The sequence below is a fragment of the Ascaphus truei genome, chromosome 3, assembly GCF_040206685.1.
Source record: "Ascaphus truei isolate aAscTru1 chromosome 3, aAscTru1.hap1, whole genome shotgun sequence".
In the NCBI taxonomy this organism is placed as follows: domain Eukaryota; kingdom Metazoa; phylum Chordata; class Amphibia; order Anura; family Ascaphidae; genus Ascaphus; species Ascaphus truei.
The window spans coordinates 122,074,830-122,097,223 of NC_134485.1; the positions used below are offsets into that span (position 1 = coordinate 122,074,830).

At 37.6% G+C, this 22,394-nt stretch overlaps 1 long non-coding RNA gene across 1 annotated transcript; it reads left to right on the forward strand.

Annotated features, from left to right (window-relative positions):
• Nucleotides 1–302: 302 nt before the first annotated feature.
• LOC142489165 (uncharacterized) lies at nt 303–19,932 on the forward strand. Its single transcript, XR_012799810.1, has 4 exons — nt 303–610; nt 797–851; nt 2,130–2,228; nt 18,730–19,932. It is a non-coding gene; the product is annotated as an uncharacterized LOC142489165 (long non-coding RNA).
• The last annotated feature ends 2,462 nt before the right edge of the window (nt 19,933–22,394 follow it).

Here is a 22,394-nt window from a genome sequence, read left to right on the forward strand (position 1 = left end):
CTCCGGCAACTGATCTTAATATATACTTGGTATACTACTTATTGCCACTATTTGGTTAGAAAAGCTACCTTGTCTAATAGCTGCTTAAACATTTTCACTGAGATCCCATTGCCGGTTCATGGATTTATGTTATGTATCAATGAATATGTGCCAGACATGTTTCCTGTTCACATATTGGCTAAACTGAATGCACAGTATCTGTGTCTCTCTCAGGCGTTTCCTGGATTTATAGAGCTAGCAGTTTCTGCCTGGGCGTTTTCATCGGAGACACACTGCTTATATTTCTGAATGAGTGTCCTTTGTCTAACCTCAGTAATTCAGAAGTTTCTTTGATTCTGGGGGGGGGGGGGGGGACTGCCCTGTTATGTGATTAGTTGTTGAGTCCAGGCTGTGATTGGTCAGTTTCTAATTGGCGGCTCTCTATAAGAACTCTCAGCACTTGAGCTATATTCAGCTCTCTTATTCCTGCCACACTCATCAAGTGAAGATCAGTATGATTAAGGACCGAGCAAAAACGTAATTATCTCTACGGATTAACCAAAGCATCGGATATAACACCGGTTCTATTGGAGGTGCCATGGACTGGGATTAATAAATCTCCTTCAACTGGGTAACAGTCACTTTGAGAATGTTTGCTGATTAAACTGAGAAGAATGCATCTTAAAGTTTTTGCCAGGAACTTGTATGGACTAATTTTCTTTCCTCTTGTATTGAAGCAGGATTGGATTTTAGAAATGCAGTAAATTGGAGTTTTTATGCAGCCCTCTATAAATTCTTCTATTTCTGTTTTATCTAGCACAAACGTTTTTAACAGACGCGTAACCAGACATTCACAAGAAAATACTGCATTGGTGAGTGTAAAATATAATTGTTTATAGTAGTTCATTTTGCTTGCAGACTTTTCCTTACTTAAATATAGTTCACTATGCATCAAAATATAGATCATATCAAATCATTTAAATTATAAGAACATGTATTTATTTTAAACAGACATTTGCATTAATTCCGATTCGTGGTGTGGTTGCTTGTGGATATTTGATCTGGACTGGCTGGTAAATGGGTTGCTGAGTCAAGAGTTAATTGAATGTATTTTTTCTAAATTCATGCAAAGTAAATCTAAAGCTTTGTACACATACATATGCTTTGGGGTGCCTAAAATGTTAGTATATAACTTGTGCAAATAGGTTCCTGTTTTATGTACAGCTTCAGTTATATACTGTAAGAACTATTTTTAGCTATTGCTACACATATGTGCAGTTTAACGTTTCTGGGTTGTGTTTTTTTTATTTTTTATTTTTTTAATATACACAAAAACTAGATTATGTGTATGTTCTGTGGTTATGCAACTCGTAGAAATGTCATTTATATTAATAGACGATCATAATATTGGAACGTTGCTCTTGTGAATCCCATTTGTTGGATGAAACATGTCACATGACTCATTGCCATGCATTAGAGAGAGCTAGATTTTGTGAAGCAGATATTTAATGCCTCGTGTTAATGCAAATTCATGTTTCTTTATATGCTTATGGCCAGCGTTGCATCCCCCTGAAAAATGCTACCCTTTCAATGCTATAGGTCTCTGCCATTCTTGCAAAGTTATACATTTACAATGTTGTATTTATTTTGCCTTTTGTAACCTCTCTTTTCAACAATGAAACTTCTGTATTGACTGTTTTTTTATTTGTGTACCCATGCTATAGTTTTAAAATTCATGCAGCAACACGTTTTGTATATTGTATAAAATGTAGTTCCCTTTTGATTGCATGTCCTCAATCTTGTTTTTTTTTTTTTTAACTGTGCGTGCTCTAAAAATTAACAGTCGGTGCTTTGTTTAAGCTATATTTATTACAAATCTTAACAGGAAGCTACTTATAAAAGATGAATGGAGCCGACTTTGTGATAACAATATCTACAGAGGGCAATGTTCCTTATCAAAGCAGAGTTTGCACATTTTCCCTTAGTAGAGGTGTGGCAATTTTTTTTTCCCCAGTAGTGTGCACCTCTAGCTAAAATCTACCTATTGAGTAGAAATTATTATTTGAATGAACACCGTCCTGCTCCTAAAACATGGGAAAATATGAACTTAAACTTCTAAACTAGTATTTTGTTTGTTTCTCATTGATCAGACATTAGAGGAAGATCTATGTTCACTTCAATGCAGCAGATGGAATCCGGATTTGTCGAATGCTGCCTAAGCTAATGACACGACAGTGCAGTATGTGATGGTAAGTAACGTCATATCCTTCCTTATGTACCAAAACCTATGAAGTATCCAGGATGTTCTGTTTGCCTGTGCTCGACTCTAAACATTTTGATCTCATCCGTGTGTTTCTAGGGAAGAAATGTGGGCAAATTTTGTATTTTGCACCACTGTGATAAAGCATGTGTTAATGTAAATGCTTAATCTAATGGCAGCCAATCCCCCCCCCCCCCCCCCCCAAAGCATATATGCGTTTAAGTTTCCTTTTTTTGATTAAAAAAAAAAATTGTTTCCTTAACCCTTTTGAGTGTGGCTGAGTGGCACACCCTTTTTGGCATATTATAATCATGTGACTAACATAATTGACGTGAACGGAAGAGGACTTTTCCTCTTCAGGCCAATTCGTGTTCGCACTGCTCAGGAGCTCTGAATGCGATCTCTTCCCCTAGAAAATGAGGGGAAAGCCCATGACATAAACACCAGGTCATGTGGCTCCTGGAGTGCCAGACCCCATGATCTGACTACCAGAAAGGGGCAGCGAAAGGGTTAACCCCCATGGTAACCGCAGATGGAAACTGGCTCTGGGGAGATGTCACGTTTGACCTCCCAGACACTCAATATTTCAACTGCTCATATCTCTTGAACGAAGCATCCGTTAAAAAAAAAAAAAAAGACAAGATGAGAGATTTGAAAGTAAATATAAACAATACGCACACAAAAAAGCAGTGATCAGCATGCTCGAAATAAATATTTTTCTAGCAGTCATGTTTTTAACATGCTCTTTAGGCAATCTCTTAAAAAAAATTCAAAAGATTTAGATAATTTAAATATAATATAAAGGTTATTTGCATTGAATAAGAAACCATGTTACAGAATATACATGTAACATCCTACATATGAAATAAAAAAAGACATCCTGACTCAATTGGTAACGTTTGCCTCTTTTACGAGGGGAATAATATAAATGAGAAGCATAACATTCAACTGTCATAAGAAAGTTACAGACATACAAATGTACATGAAGGAAACAACATGGCTGCCGCAATTGATTGTGGCAGCTTCCTATTGACTCGCGTATGTTCCAAGATTTGACCTATTTTAAATTGTTTCTCCAGGATTGAACTTCAAATCTGTTACCTACTGTACACTGGTAAGTGTCTTGGGAACCGGGGAATCCCCAGTGCTGAAAATAGCGTGCTTCAGTGCTTCAGTGCTGGAGGACCCCTTGGTTTCAATTATGTAAACTTCACATTACAAAGCCAATATAATGAGCCTCACACGGAAGAGACCCAAAAGGTCAAAACAGCTGTCTGTATGTAGTGTAGGTTGTACTGACTATGCACTTCAATTCAAACTCTGCTGAAAATCTGTGTAATACGGCAGGCATATGCTTATAGGCATCATGTGTAATTTTCCAGAATCCCTGGCTGCAGTTGAAGAATCGTATGCTAAGCGTTGATGGTTAAAAGCAGGGTGGCAGACCTGTTTGAGACATTGTGAATGTGCTCACAAGTTATAATTGTATTTGCTATACACTGTATGGGGGAAGGTTTTTTGTCACTTTTTTTTACCCGCCATAACTTGTATAATGTGCGGTAAAATTTAAAGTCCAGATTGCTGCTTGAAGCAGTTATATGCAACATAATATAACACAAGTGCTGAATGTGTGGCCCTTGAGGCCTCAAAGGGACCACACATTACCCACATTTAATGTAGGAGCTTCCCCCACCGACTCCAGTCAGCTGCATAATGCTGACACTCTAGCTCCTTTTCCTATTCTGGGAACTAGTGAGTAGCACAGGAGAGGAGCAGCCCACTATCAGTGCACTGTTATTAATCAGCTAAAGTAGTGGGGATGAGCTACGATCCCCACCAGCAACATCTCCACTTCCTCTGCACTCGGGAGAGTGGGTTGATGGTGTGGCCAGTGAGCTGCCGGTTTCTGACCAATAATATATTGAGGGTTATAACACTGACTAGTACGGTATTGCATAATAATATGATTTACTTGGTTACATAGATGACATTGAAAAAAGACATATATTGATCAAGTTAAACCTATGCTAAATAAAGAGTCCAATTTGCTTTATTGTACACTAACCTCTTGTGTGGAACCGTATCAAAAGCCTGTGTAGACCACATCAACTGGTCTAAATTCCTACTTGCCACCTCAAAGAAACTAATAAGGTTAGTTTGGCATGACCTATCCTTCATAAATCCATGCTGACTATTACTAAAAAAAAAATATTTCCATTGGGTATTCCTGAATATTATCCTGTATTAAAACTTCAAGTAGGTTCCCCACAATTGATGTCAGGCTGACAGGTCTGTAATTCCCTGGTTGTGATATAGCTCCCTATTTAAATATTGGTACCACATCTGCTTTACGCTAATCTTGTGGTACTGAACCTGTGGAAATGGAGTCCTTGAATATTAAATGTAATGGTTTGGCTACTGCTAAACGTAACTCCTTAAGAACTCCTGGATGTACAGTATGCCATCGGGGCCAGGTGCCTGATTTAGAGTATTGTACTTTAATTTTATCATGCCGTCTATGAACTTCTTCCTCAGTTAACCAATTGTTCGTTAATATAGAGGTTGTGGCTTCCTCCTGCAGCACTACTATTGCAATTGATTCTTCCCTGATAAGAGACAAAGAATGACAAAGAATTTGTTTAATACCTCTTCTTTTTTTTCCTTATCTCCAATTTTCCACGTTTTTTTTCTTATTAAGGTACTTAAAGAACTTAAGATGTGCATTGAGTGGCATTCTCAATCCTGCTGTTTAGTGCAAATATGGAGTTATAAGTACTAACAATTAACTGTACTTCAATATACTATACCTTGTTTAACCCCTTCCTTGTTTCAACGCCTCCTGGTTCTAACTCCACACAATACAACCAGCACTTGAAACCAACCAGTAATTCAGTCACGCAGATTAGAACCGGATTTTGTGAAACAAAATAACCAGTAAAATGAAATGTTACCGCTGACTTTTAAATGGTAGTGGCCACAATGCCTCTAGCTTAAAAACTATTTGACATTACTTGCTCTAAGGTGTTCTCTAGCTTTTTGTGGAATTAATATTCAAAAGTGGCTACAACATGTAATTTTCACCTCCCTATATTCATTTTAGATGTGCCTATTTTAGATGTTACATTTTATTTTGTCTTGCATTGTTAATGTCGTTTAAAATAAAAAAATAAAAATACAGTATTTAAACCTTCCATATGTCTGCAACAGACACATCGCCATTGTCTCTTCTAAAATCCCCACGTTTTGTTTTCACTTTCCTGTAGGCAAGCTTCTCATAAAGGTGCAGTCCCACATACTGCATGACCTTTATTTTCCAGAAAATCAAAATGATACTTTCTTACTGGAGCTTTGTAATCACCAGCCCCTACAGAAAGCAATGTGGTCTATATTTCCTAGAACATGTTGTGCTGCCGTGGCCAACCATTCAACATTGATCTATAAAATAACGCAAATTACAGTATACAGATGTTTCTTAGCTGACTAATTAAAAAACAAAACAAAAAAAGCAATTCCAGTAAATTATTAAATGACTAATTTTCTTGGGGATTCCAGTTATGATTATATCTTTCTATGTGGACCTGCACTACCCAGAAAGTCTAAAGTTTTGTGCGACATTAAGACTTCACATTTTATTAATGGGACTTTCCCCCAGACACCTCCAATTTCTCTAATATAAAAAACGCTCTGAGCTGCTAAATGCACCTAAACTGCAGCCTACTTATTTATTTCAAGTTCTAGATCAGGTTCTCCAGTGTGGTTTGGCATTTATGCCATTGTTAAATGGCGCTGCACATATTTTCAGGCACAAGTCCCCTGCCCCATAAATTTCCCAATCTTATATTTGGTGACCAAAGCATAGGGAAATAGTCCCTCACCAATGGAACTTAGCCTGAGATTTGTCCCATGTTCCCCCTCTGCAGGCAATTACCACTTTCAGTATAGCCCACTACTTTTTCCTGCTCTGTCACAGCTTGTTGATGTCAGACCATTCTACCAAGTTACAGTACAATAGCTATGCACTTTTTAACCCAGGCTTTGCTGAAAAGCTGTGTAATACAGCAGGCATAAGCTTATAGGGGTCCATGTTAAAATCGACAAGAAGCAAAAGGTGACACTGTGCTCATTTGCATGTCATTACTAAGAATCCCTGGCTGCAATGGAAGCATTGCACAGTATGCTAAGAGATAATAGCGAAAGACAGGGTGGAAGACCTGTCTGAGACATGTGAATGTGCCCACAAGTGGTATTCTATTTTCTGTGCACTGTACAATAGCTGTAATTTTTGCACAAACAATTGACAATGAACTGTACAGACCTTGACAGTGGTAGATTTCTTGTCAACATCAGTTTGACTTTTATGTTTTCTGGCTGACATAAATGTTCCATTTCTATAAAGTACATTTTTTTAATCAAACATGTTGCATGTTATCGTCTTGTACATAATGGGAACTGATACAGGTGTCTGTTAAGCGCTTGTTCGCATGGAAAATTGGGTACCTCCTTTCTTCTTGCTTGCACAATCTGTTATTCTCTATATTTAGAAATAGACTAAACCGTTTTGAATAAAAATTCATGGTATGTATTAATGTGATTTAATTAGATTTTAGAATACAGTCTTACTGCAATTTATTAATATAGATGTGGGTGCAAGAGAAAATGTAAATTTATATAGTGAATTTTTTTTAATTTTTTTTATTAGCAGTCAAGAGTTCCCAAATTCAGTCCTAAAGACCAACCACAAAACCAGGTTTCCAATGGTTCTCTTTTTAAAGCAGCATCTCACTCTGATTTTATTTTTATTTTTAAATAACTGAACTGTGGGGTCATAAAGCCCTCTTCCCAAACCCGCAGCGGCTCTATGATCCCACATACATATTGTTTCAGTACTTAATTGTAGATGTTGGCAAAATACACTTGACCAGCGTTCACAGTTCAAACATGGCTGCTGTCTGTCTTCCCATGTGTTCATATCTGCAGCTGCAAATAACACCAGATTAAAGTATAATTCTGCGCCTTCTATAAAGTAAATAAATAAGACTGGTTGGGCTGCTTTATACTTCCATCTTGAAATATTGGCTCTACATCATGCAGCAAGAAGTAGGGGTCATCCAGCTTATGAGACGGGAGAGAATGTACAGGTATACTGTAGGTCAAGTAGGGTCATATGCTGTCTTTATACCTTAATATTACTGTACATTTACTTTCAAATGTATATTATTAGAATGAAGGGGAAACCTGACAGCCATCTTCTTTATACTCTACAATACAGGCAGGGTTGCCACCACTACGGGTTTCACCCAGAGACTACGGGTTTTGACCTTATATCTCCAAGCTATGGTTTTATCTGGTAAACCCTGGGCGGGTAGGCTGTGGAGACACCTCATGCTCTTGCATCTTCCCAACTGCAACTCCCCCCTACTACAGGAACGCAATATGATGTAACCGCGTTACGTGACACTCGTTGCATGATGTCACGACATAGCGTTGCGCCATCACGTGATGCCTAGGCGTCCCATTGCCATGGCAACTTGACGTCATGACCTCACACTGCATCCCGTTGTCAAGGCAAAGAGGCGCCTTGTGATGCTGCGCAGCATATTGAGAAGAGTTGCAGGGGGAAGATGCTGGGAGGACGCCGCTGAAGTTAAGCGCGGCAGTTATAAAAAAAATTATAATAATTCTCCGGGTTGGCCTTCAGTTGAAGGTGGCAACCCTGAATACAGACGTATTCAATCTTATTGATCTGTTTCATTAGGTTAGCATGTTTGTTAGAACTTGTTTTTATACCAAAACTTTCGTTTCATACATAAACGTAAACTGCTCCCTTACTAAGAATAAAAATGGTATTTAGTATAGTCAACCTTTGTAAAAGTAATAGAAAACCATACTTTAAAGAGTATTTAGAGATAGGACTTTGTTTTTTAAACTTTTTTTTTCCTACATAAAATATTAATTTTACTATTTGTCAGGAGCATAATTTTCTGGCGAATAAAACAGCAACTATTTTTTATCATCCCCAGAAACGTGAATGAATCACTGAAGAACATGCAGCTTTTGTTAAAATGTGACTCAATGTTTTGTAGAACTACAATTTTTGGACCCTTTTTAATTAGTTTGTAATGTGTTGCATATAGTGTCTTTGCCACGCTTTCTTTTAGCAAGTACATTAGGCTGTGCTGTATGGAGTTTTTAACTTTTTTTTTTTTTAATAATGGCTGCATTTCTGGTCGTCCTTTTTTTTCCAATCAAATATTTTTATTAGCTTTTTAAATGTGCTCCAAATGTATTCAAGTGAGAGAATGATTCCCTCCAATGTTATACAGTTACAAGAAAAACTTGGTCAAGCAATTTATTTTCAAACCCACAAAAAGACAAAATGTTGCTCAAAATGAACGGAGTTGTAAATAAAACAGAACAAAGTGATGATGGGGTTTTAAAGCTGCAGTTCAGGCTGCCGTTTAAAAAAAAAAAAAAAATATATATATATATATATATATATATTTAAAACTAGAGACAGAACATGAAACACAGACAGAGCTCAGTGCACATCCAGCGAAACTTATACACGGTATATATCGTTTCCCATTCAATATATGCATCCATACAATCTGCACACTGACAAGGGATTAGCTAAACTGCAGATCGATCTGTTCTCCTGTAATCAATCGCTTGCTCGGGGCTATCTAAATCAGTTCTTGCACAGCATTTTGGTCAATGTAGTCCTGGAATATGATTGACTGGGCAGTTACTAGATAGAATTGGTGCACTGCTAGAGAGAGGGCAGGGCTCAAGAGCCAGAGTCTATCAGAAGGGGAAGGGGGCTGCCACTTTGGAAATGCTTCCTACATTAGAAACATTAAAAATGTCATTAAAACATTTAAAAAATAAATTTTTAAAGCTACAAGTATTTTCTCATAGTACAGAACTGATTTATTAAAAAAAAACACATGTAGGATATTGCTTAAACTGCTGCTTTAACATATTTATTTATGGATAAAACAAACATTGTAAAGTTATCATATTGATTAGGCAAGTGATCAGGACTAATGGTTTCCTGCAGTTTCTGTCAATTTCTCAGACAACATTTCTGGGGGCCGGGCAAAGTTGTGTAGTTGGCTACTATAAAATGAGTCAGTTCCTGATTTTTTACAGGCAGTTTGGTTAGAGGATCTTAAATATATCTGAACATGTGGATGTGGTCAGCATAGTCATCCCTCAAGCATCTACAAGGAAACCCACAATAACTGTCAAGGGTAAACCTTGAACTTTTGGTTTGCCAATAACAGACAGGAAGATGTACTAGTTATATTGACAAGTTACTAATACAGCAAGATTTCTATAGTTGTTTTTAATGATTTCCCATTTTCATTGTGCACAATTAAAATGCAACTCTTCAATGCAAAATCCCACAATTCATAACTAAATAATAATATTTTTATACCATTTCATTTCCTCACCAAGGGTCTCCTTGTTAATTACGGTAGGGATTTGTTGTACAAAATTAAAATTACTAACGTTGAATTTCACTTTCAATCTGAATGCATTTCTAACAAACAATAACATGAAACGAATGCGGTTTTGGTGACTGAAACCACTTGATCTTAATTTTCACGATGCATGATGATGTCTGCAATATGAATCCATTTATTTAATACTTGTCTGGTAGAATTTGTGAAATAATTGCCCTCTTCTGCACAGATAATACAGTAATTAGGGAAAATAATTTATAAGGCAAAGTTTGCAGTCAAGTTCAATACATGTAATACTGATGGCTGTTTTTGACTCGTGATCGGGAAAGGTGGATATGACATTCAATCACGCATTAGGGAGAGGGAGTGGCTCAGTGAGTAAAGACACTGACTGGCACTGAGAGTTTGAAGCAGGGGAACCTGGTTCAAATCCTGGTGTCGGCTCCTTGTGTCCTTGGGCAAGTCACTTTATCTCCCTGTTCTTCAGGTTCCGAAAACATAGATTGTAAGGTCTACGGGGCAGGGACCTGTGCCTGCAAAATGTCTCTGTAAAGCGCTACGTAAAACTAGCAGCGCTATACAAGAACATGCTATTATTATTATTGTAGCATCTATTCAGTTTAATCAAGTTAAGAAAAGTGAAAGATTAAAAGTTGATATAGTAACACAAAGCTGTTCATTGTTATCCAACGTTGTTAGAGGTGACCAGAGGAAGGTTTTAGATGGTGTATAACAAATAAAACACTTTTTAGAATGTTTTTTGGGAAAAAAGTGTCAACAGATTACTGAATTAACAGATAAAAAGAAAAAAATCTTTAACCAACACATTTGGATTGGAAAATGCAAGAACCATTAAACTCTAAATGCCAGTAATTAGAAACTGATTTTTGTATCCTACAATATTAGATATTTTTCCACTTAATATCTTTAATAAAAAAAATCTTAATAAATATTTATCTAATGCTTCTGTATAGGCACACATATTGTGGTCCTATTCTAAACATTTATTTCTACTTAATCATTTAAATGCATACTCCACTTCTGCTTCAGAAAATTGTATGTATGTGTATATCTATTTATTTGAGAAGATATTTTGTAGAAAATAGCTTTATACATACTGTAATTTTTAACAACTACAATTTTAGCCCTAAATCTCTCAAATACTAAACATACTGGGTCTTAAACTGACACAACCATTACATGTATGTTAGATGAAGTGCTTTCACATTACTGCACCTTCAATATGTTTAAAACAGCCATATCTTAAAAACTGTTACAGGCAGTCCTCGTTTTACAACGCTTCGCTTTACAACGAATGGCTTATCCAACGCTTTGCAATGCATACCTATGTTCATTTTTACAACGCCAAAATGGCTTATCCAACGCTCTTACGACGCTTTGCAACGTTGTGTATGTGTGTATATATATATATATACACATTCACATAAACAACGTTGCAAAGCGTCGTAAGAGCATATATATATAATATTATACTATATAATATTATATTATACTATATAATATATTATTTATTATGTTATATTATATATATAATACAGTATATACACTATATAATTTATGTGTGTGCTACATATCTTATTGCCTGCATAAAATATTTGGTGTATTTTAGTGTTAAAAATGCCTTCAGGAACGGAACCTTTCATTTAAACTGTGTTCCTATGGGAAAACGTGTTTCGCTTTACAACGTTTCGCTTTACAACGCCATTTTGAATAACGCATTGTGTCGGATAACCGAGGACTGCCTGTACTTTTTTTTAGTGCACTAAAAACTGTGTACTTTCAGTTTTATGTTTTCCAAAGAACAGTCATGGGGCTATATATGCGTGGCATAGGTAATTATCTAATTGCAATGAATATCATTAAATAAATAGTTGAGGTATGACTTGAGGTTGCACGTGACTTGGCTTTTAGGAACTTGTTTTACCATGCATTGTGCAAGACACACACCTTCCCTGGCTTGCTCATACTAGTAGTCTCTGGCAGGGCTGTGAATGAAAGTGTTGTGCTGGTGGTTTCCTTGAAATGTTCAGCCTGTCCTCTGGCAAAGTTTTTCCAGCAATTTACTAAATAGTGAATGTCAAAGTCAAGTGACCATCAGCTGGTGATCATAAAGTGTTTGATCAATGGTCACAAGGTTTCAGGTATGCAAGATCTGCAATTACTATAAACATGTTGAATGTTGGGTGCGTTATTGTTAAATAACCTAGGAACTTGGGTTCACACACAGTGGAATTAATGCTAAAATGTTACAAATGTAAAATGTTTCCTTTTTTTTAACAGTATTTGGTCAGAAAAGGTTTTTTCATGCCCTTTTGTACATTTAAAAATATATATCTAATTTCAGTTGTCTTTATTGAATAGGAAGAATTGTTACTGAAATACATACAGTATGTCACAACCTGCTTGTGTGAACAAGTAGGCTAAATTTCCCATACATTGCTACAATTACTAAGTAAAATTTTCCATGCTGTCAAGTTATCATTTGTGAGACGTGTTTAAATGCATTTTAATATTCGTGTGGGGGTTGGGGGTGTGAAGGGGGGTTTGCCCATCTTTGATTAAACTGCATTACAGTCTGGGATTCTTAATAATAGTAAGAATGCAAATTAATTAAATTGTGTTGAGATAAAAAAAAATACTGCTCCTAACTGGACTGGCTGGTATGCAAATGTCTAAAAAGGAAATTGCATGCATTAAAAAAAATAATAGCATGCATTGATGCAAATTCATTGATCTACTGTAATACAATTATTTGACACTCCCCCCCCCCCCCCACACACACACCCCCTACATTGTGTTATACATTTGGTACAGTAAGTGTGTGTATATTAATTGAGGCCAAATATATAGACCACAAAATATCATTTAGAATGTCATATCCCAAATAACAATTTGTTGAATTTTACAATGTCACAGTATTCAGGAAATTAATGGTGTTGAATTGATTAAATTGAGTGGATCATTTGTAGAAAATTTGTTTCCTTGCACTGTATTTATTCTGACCATTTAATTGAGGGTGTAATAATGAGATGCCACCTTATACTCTTTATTAATCTTTTCTACAAATTCCGTATGTAATTAGCATGAGTATCACAGAACTTGTATCCGTTACTTAAAATACACCTTGATTGATGGCCTGGAAATCTCTTTTTTGTCTTTGCTTTATATACAATTGTTTTTATATGGAAATTATAGTCATGAGATACTACAAAAAATTCATGGATTTTTTATTTATTTATTCATGTTCCGTTTTTCTTTGACAATTCTGCAAAATGAGTCCATAAATAATACCTCTTGACAACACTTTAAATGGAAACCATACCAAATTGATCATCTTAAGCTGCTACAAACAAGGACTCAGGGCGACAATTACTAAACCGTGCTATGCAGTAAAGCACTTGACCTTCAAGTGAATGAGCCATAATAATCTGGGCCTCAATCGGTTAAACTACACAGGTACTGTACTTCACACTTTTTTTTTAAATCAGTAAATGAATTTGCATTACTGAAACATAACTGGCGTGCATGTACATATTTGTGGTTATTGTTTGTTTGGCTCTTTTAGTATGGTGCAAAGTTATTATGGGATCCTTAATAATGTATTCCTGTCTCATACCATTTTAAATAAGAGCCTGTGGTTTACTTGCATGCACTCTTGCCGCTCTTTCCTTTCCTCTTCTCTTGGCTGGTGGCCTTATTCCAACCAATATCCAATATTTTCAGTCACGTCACTCCTGTCTTCAGACAGCCTCATTGCACTACCGATACACAGCTGAAATTCAATCCCCCACCCCCCCTTTTTTTTAACCCTACAATGGCATGTGCATGCTGCGTGAGACTGCAAAACAGCTATTTTTTCCCTGCATAGAATATTTAATATATACTGTATTAGGAAAAGTAGTCATTTAAAATATAGGCTCACGCACATCCTAACATTTTTGTGACATTTTATAAAGAAAACCACCCTTTATATTTTTGCCTGTGATCTATAGAAGTGTGTGTCATGCAGGCAAGACTTCCATTTCTAATTCTTAAATCTTAGCAACGTGATATAAACTATTCTAAGCAGGTAATGACAGGCCTGCATTTGGCAATTGGTAACTCGCACGCCCTGCAGCCAGCTTCCTTCATATTTGTTGCATAATCTTGCACATCTTCCTTATTATCACGATTCCCCTCCTTCAGTACAAACTCTATTGTTTATAGGATTTTCTGCATTAGTTCCCACTACATTGGTTAAATTGGCACTACATGCTAATGAGGCTGCACCCATCTAGTAAGATGTTTTTGTTATGTGATCTTTTTTCTCTGTAGTGACTGTTTATTGCCTTGGGCTTCTTGTGGATGTGTGGTTTTTATTTCCTCTCTAAAGAGAAGTGCCGAAATCTGCTTGTGCATACACAGGTTTTGTAAAAAGCTACATCCAAGGCCAGGTTACTTTAGGGTACAAGGATATAATTTGTATCAGTCCCGGTGTTCAGTTTTAAGAAATCTGCCTACAACCAACATCATATATTGGGTTTCGGGGGGAGAAGTTTACAACTCCTTCTCAAAGGCTTTCATTTCACTCCGAGATCAGATGCCGCCAGACCTGAGGTTCCCAACTCCAGTTCTCCAGGACCCCAACAGTCCAGGTTTTAAGGCAAGCCTCTAATTGGCACAGGTGGCCCAATCATTTTGACCCACCTGTGCTGAAGCAGGGTTGAGGGCTGGCGTTGGGAACCTCCTGCTGTAAAGGAAGCCCCAAATATGTCCATCCTTATTTCATAATTTGATCATAATTAGTGGACCGACCAATGACACTTTATTCCTGTGGAGTCAACTATTCCCAGGATAGAGAAAAATCCCCCAATACAGTATTTAGCATGTTTGAGGTCACTTCCGCATCCCACAATTTATCTTGTCTAGTAAATCCCCGTACTGCTTTTCATATCTTTACTTGGTTCCTGGAGAGGATGTTCAGTATAGGAGGCCTCTTTAATTTGTAATAGTTCAGTAGATTTAAATGTATCCATAACTTTTTTTTAATGGGATTTACTGTACTAATAACATTGTGCTGAGAACTAGTTTGACAGGACATTTTATATTGTTTGTGTTTTCTACACTGTGTGTAACTGATTTCCCAAAAACAGTGGAACATTTTTTTTAAGCGTGTTCTTGTGACAATAGATATGTTTAAAAAAAATTTGAAAAAAGTTTCAAAGCGACTTAGATATTAATACAGATTTTTCAAACATGATTATGAAGATTTTTTTTTTCATGCAAGTTATTATTTTGCCATGAAACTTTGCAATTTGTGTTGCGCTATTTACACAAATTTTCAGCGTATGTGCTGCCAGAGCCAGTTCAGCGCCCTTTCTTGTTTGCAGTACTGGGGGAACTTGATGGTTCTCTCAGGTACTGTAGGAAACATTGCTGGCCCATGCCAGCTTGTCCTAGTACCCTCCTTACACACTGGGAGGCCTCTTGTGAATTAACAGACTCCATCCCTTCAGTTCTCACACTAACGTTGGTTAGGGGCCTGGTGCTCTGCCACACACAGCCATTTAAGGCTTGTTGTTCATCTGGACCCTCTGCGTCACTGGAAAGGCAGTCCCTTTTTGCCTTTTGTAAATAGGAGTAAACACCTATTCCTATCCATGGACTCACACCATACTGTAGTATCACTTGCTACTAGCTGGATATCCAGTAGGCCAATGGTGTATTTCTGTGTCGTTCTGGTGCCTGCAGTAAAGAATTGAAAGAGTTTCAACATCTCTAATTGTGAGAATAAAATGGCTTTCACATTTATTTATCCTGATAAACATACCACAACCTATTTAAACTGGAGTACGCATTTAACAATCATCTGGCTCTAGAGGAATCATTGGAAACATTATGATTCACAAAATTACTGATTCATACAACTGTGATTGCATGCAATATGTAATTCGCCTAAAAATGGTCATTAACTAGCGATCACATCTTGAGCAGTTTTGTAAATCTGTTTTTGTAATCACATCAAAGATACAATGGTACTGTAATCCAGAGGTTTAGACGTTAAAGCAGCAGTTCAAGCAATATCCTGTGTGTGTTTTTTTTTTAAATAAATCAGTTCTGTACTATGAGAAAATACTTGTAAGCATTTAAAAAAATTAAAAAAAGAATGTTTTAAAGACATTTTTAATGTTTCTAATGTAGGATACATTTCCAAAGTGACAGCCCCTTCCCCTTCTGATAGGCTCTGGCTCTTGAGCCCCGCCCTCTCTCTAGCAGTGCACCAATTGTATCTAGTAACTGCCCAGTCAATCATATTCCAGAACTACATTTCCCATAATGCTGAATTAAATAACCCTGAGCAAGTGATCAATTACAGGAGAACGGATCGATCTGCAGCTTAGCTAATCACTTGTCAGTGTGCAGATTGTATTGATGCACATATTGAATAGGAGAAATATATGTGAATACAAAACTAACTAAAAAAAAAACTCTCTACCAGCGCTTGATCCAAGTGATAGACTAATTGGTGTGATAACAACAATTGTGTGATTACAATGTGATTACATATGCAGCCAAGGGGGCAATAAACAATGGATTGTTCAAATCCAATACCATACAAATACAAAAAATGTCCCCGGCGCAAAGTGTGGTGATGATAATTACAGTAGCATATCGAAAGACAGTCCTGTTTGAAAAGTCAGTCCTGGTAGTAGAATGATTCATCAACAATGTGAGGTAGATTTTCCTCTAGGCGTGTTTCCTTATGTTGTCTGCAATGACAGATAAAGAAAACACACCATTGCGCAGTATACAGACTCAATTGCCCCAACCTGAAGAGGAAAATCCCTACTTACAGGATATTTTCTTGTTCATTCGGGGGAGAGAATCTGTTCTTTAGCTCTCTTCCTCCACCTTGATCTCCACGGGCCCCTCGTGGTTCCTAAGGTGGCTCTCTTCAACTCGGTCTGCGTCGTCCCAGTAGCAGCATACACCGCAACAACCATGGTTGGAGAAAATTGAAAGACAGCCTAGTGTACTCCGCAAATTTTATTTAACAATGTTAAAAAGCAGCGATGTTTCACTCACATTTTGCGAGGGCAAACATGCCGCTCAAGAATGCCGTCCGCAGCCTGTGTCCACTCGATGGTGTGTTGTTCACGACGTCGCGCGCCAACCGATGACGTCAGCGGCGCAGCGCCCGAAGTTCTCCCCACACCACGAGATGCAACGCAGGTGACAGCTTACAACGTGCACTGTACTAGGCTCCTCCTCTCTCTTTGTTGCGGTGTATGCTGCTACTGGGACGACGCAGACCGAGTTGAAGAGTTCCCTTTTGCTTATTATCTGATGTGTTTTTTGCAGGAGCACTTTTGTTTTTTCCTCCCGCAATGATACCTTGGGGCCTATGCAGAGAGCAGCGCTATTTCGAAATTCGCCATTTTTTGGAGAAAATCGCGCAGAAAGCAGCAGAAAATGGCGAGTTCCGAAAAACGCGCCAATTTTTCTTTTCTATTTGTAAAACTCGCCTCGCGGCTGGCGAGAACCTCAATCTCGCCAGTTTTAAAAATATCCGTATGCAGAGAGGCGCGAACGGCATCTAGCGGCTGTTCGCGCCAATAAAATGGCGCGATTGTCTCCTTTTTGCCTCGCCAAAAAAAACTGGCAAGAAGCTGCCGCTCGCGGCCATTGCAAAGGGAAAAAAAAGGCGCGAATTTGTTTTTACACGTTTCTGAAGCGCGCATCTCGCCAATTTAAACTCGCCACACGCATCCATGTTAAACATACTGTAGCAGAATTCGCACTTTTCTGCATATGGAGAATAAAACTATATGGAGAATAAAACTCTCCAAAAAAGCTACTTTTTAATAAATTCGCCAATTTTAAAATTCGCTGCTCTCTGCATAGGCCCCCTTGTGTGTATTTACTAACCAATATTAAGAATTAATGATTTCTCCAACAAAAACTTCACTAATTGTGCTCAAAGTTTGCATGTAACCTGGTTTTGTAGCCACTCATGCCAATAGTTTGTGACCCAGCACCTTTTATAAAGAAGTTATCAAATATACTTAGTCTTGTGTAGAGTGTTGGATACATTTGTAAGAAATTCTAGAACTGGCAATATGATAGCGTTTTGTGCCTTGTTGATGCATAGATTTAAAAATCAGCACTTTATAAAAATGGATTTCGTTTTTTGCCAAACATTTGCGCAAAATATTCATGAGTAAATATCAAGATTCTCTCTAAGTCAGATATTGGCAGTTGATAAACTCTGCCAAGTTCCATATGCTGCCAGCTTTGAAAGGCCACATTTAAGAACATGTGCAAAAGTTTCGCCCATTTATAGTCTTGTGGTACTGAAACTGTACCAGTAGAAAGAAGAATCATTGCCTGATGTGTGACCAAGCTGACTGGTTTAAGAACTTCTGGGTGCATTCTGCCATCACTGCTGTATTTAGCTTTTTCTTACAAGCAGCTCTTTCACTTCTCTGTCAAGTAATGTTCACACTGGGTCTTTCCATTTCTGGGATACCTGTTGCCTGTGCTTCCTCGTTTATATTATTTTGTACTGTATTAAAGAAAAAAATGATATTCCTTATTGCTCAGATTTCATTTTTGAAGCCACTTGATGTTTGAAAGAAGTCTTTATAACATGTTAAAATGACTGCTAGAACTTTTTTTTTTTTTTTTTTTTATATGTGCTCCCAAAAAGAAAGCAGAAGTATTGGAATGTGTTTTTTATTTTTTTTATGCTCATCACCTATTTCAAACTGTATTTCTGAGTGCAACATTGAAATCACTGTAGTATTGTATCATCAATAATTAAATTTCATGAAAAAGCTATACTACTTTTAATAGTGCTTCTTTATAATGTCTCCCTGCCCCCAAAAATGTAGACACTGTTACTTTAAACGGTGTACTTTTACATGTGTACATTAACTACAATTTGTAATTGTTTAACTATCCTCTGCTAGCGTTTTAACTTTATATATTAAATGTTTGTGTTTTTTTTTTATTTTGTAGGCAACAAGAAAGGTGCTGGAAGAATTTAAAAGAAATGCTTTATAATGGTGTTGGTTGCTCAGTAGTCAGTGTAGATTCTGTATTCGTTGTCAGCAGCTACATCTGGCTACTGGGTCTCCCACTGCATTGTCTACATCCCTTCTATTTCTTTTACAAGCTGGCATAAAAATATTTAATTTGAAACAAATGTTTTAAGAATTTTTTTTGTACTGTATTATATCATAGTTTGCACCTTTTTAACTGTGTATTGCATTTCTTAGTATCTTATTCACTTTAGTAAGAAGTGGTCCATTTAATATTTTTTTTTACATTTTTATATATATATTAGTATGTATTTTTTTTGTTTGTTTTTTTACACATTGTGTGTATGTGTATTTCTTTGAAGAATATCCAGATTTTGGCATGTACCTGGCATACAATGTAGAATTCTGTGTTTGTTAAGCAACAGCTACATTGTCTGCTGGGTTTCAAGCTCACTGGAATTGTTCTCCAGTTCATCTCGTCATTGACTGAAGAAGCTACAGGTAAGTAGTATACATTGTGCTGTATGTGATACTTTTGTCCTTCTGCCTTTTATTTTTTTTAATGTATCTTTTAAAAAAACATACATAAAAAGAAATCTTATTAATGTAGTATGAAAATATAAAGAGTGAGTTTTTCCTTCCTTATTTCTCTTTATTTAAAATTTATTTTGCCCAATTGAAAAGTGAATTGTGATTCTTAAAATAAAAAAAAGAGATTTGATTGGCCTTCTGCTGATCTTGAGATCAGAACCCTGGATTCTGTTTGTGGGCGCCTCCATTCCCGCCTACCCGTCCTTCCCCCCCTTCCTTGCACTCCTTCCCCCCCCTTCCTTCCCCTCCTTCCTTCCCCTCCTCATTTTCCCTCTCTCCTGTCACTCTCTTTATCTATCCCTACTTTTAATCTTTTCTATCACACAAAATAAAGATAATATAGGTGAAAAATACAAATATACAAATCTGTTTCACATCAATGTAATTAATACACAAAGTCTGAAGAAATGAGCATTTAATATAAAACATTGAGCTATATATACTAAGATATATTTTTTTGAATATGTATTTGGTATAAACGCCAATCTTTTGTTATAGATTGATATGTAAACTGTGAATTGATATATGCAAAATAATAAAAAAAAATCAAATAAAAAAATAAAATAAAGTTGTTTGCCTTACCTCATGCAGTGCTCACTGTAAATTTGATGTAATAAATATCTATAACAATGTATAATTTGGAATAAAAGTTTCAAAGTATTTAAGCTGTGTATTACATATGTTTGCTGCTTTGTATCTTATAAGAACTAGTTCTTAACTCAACCGTAACTGCAATATTAGCATTAGGTAATCATTCAAGCATCAAACCTGAGAATTTTGTGGTTCATTTAATGGAAAGTGCTTAGTATTTGATAGTTTGTACAGCCGCTGCCCCTTTTATTCTCCAACATATCCGAATTTTTTCGGGGATTTTTTCTGAGTGCCCCGCATTTCACCGCGTTCATGCAGCATTCATACCGCATTCACGTTCATGCATTCAATATTACGAGCGCTACAATACCGGAACATATTCCGGGGGGAAAAAAATACTGCATCTGCCCGCGGTTATCAGAGTTGCGCCGATACGGCCGCATTAGGATAAAGGCGGCCGCAGCTATATAAGCAGGTATATTGGATAGTTTGTATACGCAGGTATGAGAAGTCCAAATAGTAGCTTTGCAATACTGTCAGGGTCTCCTAGACAACCTGCTCCCAGCCACAGTTCCCTTGTCTGTCCACCGGGTGTGCTGCTGTTTGCTGTCTGCTCTGGGGTTCTTTCTCTTATTGGTGCTCCGGTCTTCTGTCCTTTTAGTTTCCTGTGCTTCCTTGCCTTTGCTTTGTGTTGTGTTCCCTGACTTATGCTTGAGCTTGTTCCTATATCTGTTCCCTAATAAAGGCCCTTGCCTGCACTAGGCTTGTCCCCATTTGTTCTTGCCCTGTCCCTGTGGATTTCCTGCTGCCGACAATTGCTTGAGACCCCGACCACGATTCTTGCCGCCTGCCCTGGACCACTGCTGATGAACTTGACGCCTCCTCGGCGGCCCTCTGCTGTTCAGGAGCAGATAGGACCTCAGTGGCTGGAAGTCTTGACGAATACTCTATATGGGTTAAAAATAGGGCATGTATTAGTGTTTTAGCTGTAGGGCAACAGCAAATTGGACAGATCTCAGCAATGTTTGCATATTTAGTATGTCTTTCTTTATATAGTGCCATTAATGTACATAGCGCTTCACAGTAGTAATACGCATAACAATCATATAAACAACACATAATACAAATAAAGAACATGGGAATAAATGCTTTTGACATAAAATTAACATTTAGGAAGAGGAGTCCCTGCTCTAAAAAGCTTACAATCTAATTGGAAGGTAGGAAAAATGTACAGACAGTAGGAGGGCATTCTGGTAAGTGCGTCTGCAAGGGGCCAAGCTTTATGTATTAGCCACGGAGCTACTCGTATGCTTCGTTAAGCAGGTGCGGAACTTAAATGTGGATAGAGAGGGTGCTAGTAGGGTATTGAAGGGAAGGGCATTTCAGAGGTATGGGGCAGTCGGTGAGAAAGGTTTAAGGTGGAAGAGGACTTTAGATTCAAAGTGGGTAGAGAGAAAACATCCTTGAGCGGAACGCAAAGTCGGGATGGTGCATAGTGAGAAATTAGGGCTGAGATTTGAGGAGCAGAAGAGTATAAAGCTTTAAAAGTGAGGAGGAGAATTGAGGGCGAGATGAGGGATCTGATGGGAAGCCAGGAAAGTAATTTCAGAAGGGGAGATGCTGAGACAGATTTGGAAAAGAGTAGAGCGATTTCTGGCAGCAGTGTTTAGGATAGATTGTAGGGGAGACAGGTGAGAGGCAGGAAGGCCGGACAGCAGGAGGTTACAGTAATCGAGATGGGAGAGATTGAGGGCCTGTGTCAGACTTTTAGCAGTGGAGCAACAGAGGAAAGGGCATATCTTTGTAATATTGCAGAGGAAAAAGCGGCAAGTTTTAGATGTGTTTTGAATGTGAGAGCATGTTGAATGTGTGACCTCTAGGCAGCGTGCTTGCGCTACTGGGTGTATAACAAAACTTCCAACATTAATGGGGAAGCAGGTAGTGGGGCCAGGTTTGGGATGAAATATGATGCGCTCTACTTTTGACATGTTGAGTTTAAGTCGGAGGAGTGCCAGCCAGGATGATATCGCAGAGACATTCAGAAACTTTGGTCTGTACAGCAGGTGTAAGGTATGGGGTTGAGAAGTAAATTAGTGTGTCGTCAGCATAAAGGCGATATTTGAACCCAAGTGATGTGATTAGGTCACCTAGAGAGAGTTTGTATAGAGAAAAGATGAGAGGTCCCAGGACAGAGCCCTGAGGTTGCCCCACAAAGAGATCGATGGAGGAGGTGTTAGCAGAAGAGAAACGAAAGTATGATGGGGGAGATGAGCAGCGATCCAGGATAGAGCTTTATTCCGAATACCAACAGTATGGAGAATGTGCAGGAGGAGAGGGTGCTATCAAACAGTATCAAATGCTGCAGAGAGATCAAGTAATATGAACAGAGTGTAATGACCTCTGTCTTTGGCAGCATGGAGGTCATTAGTTATTTTAGTGAGTACTGTTTGAGTGGAGTGA